Consider the following 5,449-nt stretch of genomic DNA (forward strand, 5'->3'; position numbering starts at 1 on the left):
TGTCTGTCTGTCTGTCTGTCTGTCTGTCTATCTATCTATCTATCTATCTTTAAGCCTACCTGCTTTTCTTTGCTTAATTTATCCTTCCCTTACTCCATCAACCCCAGCCTTGTTTCCTCTTTCTTCAGACACTGACACCAAATCCCACAACAGCCTCCCTGCTGATCAATACCATGACATCATCAGGCGTGAACATCATCAGAAGGCTGTAGGCGAGGTGCTGACCTGAAACACACATACACAGACACACACAAATGCATTAGGACTTCAGGGACCGAGCTGATCTGAGCTTCTATCCTATGTAACCCCTGCCTGCCTGCCATCACTGATGCTGCCGTAGTAAATCTGACTGATGACAGGACCAGGACCTCTTTCACACACACATAAACACATGGGCACACTGCGAGCTAACAGACAATAAGGACATTCCCCTTGAGAGAGCAGTTGAGAGGAGGCCAGGCTGCGAGGTGTAAATACAGTCATGACAAAGCACTGCACTCTGAGACTGTTTAACCGCACTGCAGCTGTCATACTTGCACTCCTTCACTCCCTTTATCAGGATAAATGCCTAAACTACAAATAAATCCTAGCTGTCTATGTAGCATGGGATAAAACACTGTTATTTTTTCTCCAAACAAAACCTTTTTATCCACTGACTGACTAAAGTGATGGACAGACATGCCTATTGTCTGGCTAGGCCCGGACAATACCTGTGCATGGACTTTTATCTGAATATAACTTGTATTAAGCTGTCACTGGTTTTACAGGCAGCTTGAAGCCTCCAGTCAGAAGCTGGAAAGCCTGGATTGAAAAGCAGAGGAGGAGTCAATATCCACAAAGCTGAAAACATCAGTGTGCTAAAGACAGCTGCAAATGGGGAAGTCACTCAGTGTTTATGGTTTCAGACTCAGGGGTGCAGTTCAGCCTTTAGACAGACTGACAGAGAGACAGGGAGGAGGGAGGCTGGAGCATAGTAGAGATGAGCTGGGATTTCCAGTAGGAAATCAAAACATTGATAAAATGCTTTTAATATATTTTTCTGTCACTAAGAGTTTCCCACTGCATTTTGATTCAGAGATGTCCTGCTTCTCTTTAAGGATCACAGGGATACAGATGCCATCCAGCTTTCTAGAAAAATATATTGAGAAAAAAATCAGAAATCTTTAATTGACAGCTTGCAAATTACAGTGTGCATATATTTCTAACTACAAAGTGTCAATGGCATATTTAAGTAGTACCAACAAGTGGGGAGAAAGGATGAGGAGCTACAACTGACCCCATTCAAACCTTCTACTAACACAGAATAACATCTATTTTGGGCAGATACCAAAAGGTAATCCTTAATGCTAGACACATCTCAATGCTCCTGAAGAAGATTTGACATTGGGTAGCTCAGACTGCAGATGGAAGTGGCCTGGGATGCCTTTGTCTAGATTGGTATGATAGCATAAACTCTTATGAATAGCTACACGCATTAAAGCCTTAGTTAACTGATGTAGTCTGCTGCTGTCCACCAGCAAGAAAAAAGCATGGTTCATTCATGTGTCCCATTTCACTTAAAGTAATGGCAAATTTTAGAGATCCACATTATTCAGCTCACCTCCGTGACAAAACTGAACAACTGTCTCGGGTTGAGACAGAACCACAAGACCTTTAGTTCTAATCACAATAATCATGTCTTAACAGGAAGCCAAACTTCACATCACACTATTAGTAGAAAAGAACCCTAAACCAAAGATGTTTTTTCTTACATTGTGTTGTTTGACTGTTTTGCCAAGTTTCTTATATTTTACTATCTGACTAATGGCAAAAGAAGACTTTTAAATAAGAGTTATTTTAAATGTAATAGATATTAAATGCAATAAATTAATCTACTCTGCTACTTTTTTACCCTAACAATATTATGTCTTGTTTTTTAATCAACTTTGTTGTTCTGAAATGTTTATTAGTCTTTGCCCTTTCTTAAACAATGTAATGCCACTTGACTGTCTCTGTGTTTGAAACATCATATACCTGCCTTTTCTTAGTTTGAAAAACAAAGAGTTTGTTGATTGACTCTGCACTCTTTACATGATTCGAAATTTTAAGAATTCCCATAATTGGTATCAGTAGAAGTGTATCTTATCTTATCTTATCTTATCTTATCTTATCTTATCTTATCTTATCACCTTTTCCTATCATTTTATCTTATCATATATTAGTTAGGATTTCCAGTTTCTCACAATTACCAGACTCCTTTCTTTTATTGAGTAATGTAGAACAGAACAGTAAAGAGTCAAGGGACATTATATTGAGAGATTGATAAAAACAAGTGTAAAAAAAAAAATTGGGACAACAGAGACAGGAAAAAAACAAATCAGTAATAATAATAATAATAATAATAATAATAATAATAATAATAATACCTCTCCATACTCAAAGATAGGCCAACAGTAACAAATATCAGAACTAAAAAATTATATAGACAGTGCTTAACAAATTTAATAAACCACCACCCAAAGTAAGGTTTATGCCACAGCTGCCCTAAATTAACAGCATTGATAATTACCAAAACCATTTTTTATGTTTCTGCAATAGTTAATTCACTAATATGTAGAAGCTCTTTAAACAAAATGATTTTTTTAATACTAAAATATAATTATTATTGTTATCCATGAATTTTCAAATTTACTGATTTACCAAAAAAATTAAAAAAAAATAGTAAAGCACATTATTATTTCTTGATTAATATGTCAAATTATAGTTATTTACTTGCATTCCTGAACAGAAAAATTAGTTTTAGTGGTTGAATGTTATCCTTGATTAATTTCTGACTTCTCAGAGAAGCCCAGTGAGCCGGCTCAAATTTGGGTATAAAAAGGTGAATTCAGTTTGAAATTCCTCATTCCTGTTCAAAATGGTAAAATGTGGAGAGCTCACTGTAAATGAAAGAGTCTGCATTAAAGCACTTCATGATGCTGGATGGTCTCTGAGACAAATATGACAGGTGGTCTAATAAATTTGTTAAACACTATATATATATATATATATATAGAGAGAGAGAGAGAGAGAGAGAGAGAGAGAGAGAGAGAAATGCAATGCAAACAGGCATTTATACAAGAAAAATAATCTTTAACCTGTACATACTGTATAGTAGTCCACATATGTTGTTGATTTATTGTTACTTAGTTATGTTTTTCTGTTGATGTCTGCCTGATCCTACAATGAAGGGCAGGAAAGTTTCTATTATATATTCTGCACACCACAAAGCATTAGAAATAATTCCAATTTATCTTTTGTATTTACAAATAAAATGTGATTTATTTTTTTCTTTTTTTTTGGTGATATACAAAGAGTTCAAGTCCACTTTATTTTTCAGCCCCTTATACAAATACTTTATTTAATTCACATCCAAACTGCTTAAGCAATCCATTAATATTTGTCCTGTTTTGGATACCTGGAATTTTTTTTCATACTGTTCTCATTATCAGTGTATGATATCACTTAAATCCAATGGACTGATGATTCTTGATTCAGAATTAAAATATCTTAGAGCTCCCCATGCTTTTTATAGCATGCATCTATATAGTGGGAAATATTCAGTCATGCACTGTAGAACACTGCAGAAACACTTTGAATGGTTAAAGGAGAAACAGTCTTGATAAATGTAGATGGAATTAATTTACCTTAAAGGCTATTTTAGTAGGCAGAACAGACAGAGTCTGCTCATTTGAAACAATATTAAAATATGTTGCTGCCAACCAGTAAATGTATTCATTACATGCCTGTGCCCTGCTTATTTCTAAACCCCTTCTTCACATATAATTTTAGATCTCTAAACCAGTTATGTGTGGATTGTATTTTCTGGTTTTGATTGGACGAGTCCCCTTTTGAATCATGCAATCACTGGTCATGTTTGCTGACAGTGTTTGGCTCCAACAGCACCAGACTGACCAGGCTGGACACCAACTGTCACTGTTTGCATTCATAATATTTACAAACTACATGGCCATAAAACTCAACTCTAAATCAAAATTCAGTTATGCAAAATAGTAGCTGAAATTAATTTATATTACAAGACCTTCAGGGGAGTGTAACTAACAAGAAATATGCTGAAATGTCATTTCTTTTCTATTACTTGAGCCAACAGTAAAAACATATCTTATAGGGATAATTGTTCACAGCATTATAATGGAAAAAACTACTAGTGATGTATCAGCAAAATCCTTTCTCATTTTATTGGCAAAATTGTCTCAATTGACCTGTTGCTAACATCAGTGTCACCTGGTCAGATAGACACAGAAACCCACTTGTATATGTGAATGTCTTTCTACATCCCTGTTAGATACACATGTTCCCTCGCCTCCTGAAGAAGGAAAGTACTTAATGGATGGGGAAAGAGCTTTTGATTATTCAGCCTAATCCACTTACAGTTTTCAGTGTAACTTCAAAGAAATTAAAGCAAATTGAAAATTCATCAAGACTAATTTTCATAAATCATTAACCCAAAGAAAAAAAAAGTCTAGCATTAAATTCATTAGCCTGTAGCCAAATCTACAGTAGTCAAACATCGCTACATTCATGAGGCTATCGTGAGTGATACTAAAGAAATAATTTGGCAGATTGCAGGTTTTTTTGTAAATCAAAAATTCAAGTGCAAAGGATTGTTTATATTCTATGAAAAGCTACAGATGTTTTAACATTATAGAAAAGTTTCACGATGAAGACTCTACCTGCAGAGGTTTCTACGTGACAGTCAAAATATATTTCAAGTGACATTATGTGAAGGAGCTACAGGTTCTTTATTAGCTGTCTGACCACTCAAAGAGCTTTTACACATTTGTACCATTTACCAACACCATTGCCTCACTGATGACAGAGGATGTTATAAGCACCCAATAGCCAAAATTTACTTTACCTTAACACTGTATGGCATGACATCCTTTATGATTTTTTAGAAATATATTTCAACCCATTTTTTGGTAGCTTGGGGTCCTTATTGATCATCCATTAACAACCCACCCCACCACCCCCACACCAGATTTTGGTTCATTGACTCAGGGAAACAATGTGCTATAAAGATACCAAAAGGCCATGTTTTTCATATGGACAATGAGAAACAAGCAGTTTATTTAAAAATCATTTTTTATTTTAACAAACAGCCAGAAACAGTACTTGTCTATATCTTTGTTCATCTGCATGGAGGAGTTAGTCTGTATTTGTCGGTGGAAATGGTTCTGTGTGTCTGAATAATGTAGTTGAACATGTTTCAGTTCCAATGAGACTTTGCAACAGTTTTGGTGTAAAACCAAGGAAAGCTGTTGCAGTTGATGTAAATTGACAGTCTCCTATAGAAAACAGTAAACATACACTCACAATATGTCTTCCCAGCCTTCTAAAACCAAGGCCTATGAACACCATCATCTACACAAACAAGGATACACCATAACTAACTCATATACACCAAAGA

This window comes from Cheilinus undulatus, linkage group 21 (assembly GCF_018320785.1).
Source record: "Cheilinus undulatus linkage group 21, ASM1832078v1, whole genome shotgun sequence".
Taxonomy (NCBI): Eukaryota; Metazoa; Chordata; class Actinopteri; order Labriformes; family Labridae; genus Cheilinus; species Cheilinus undulatus.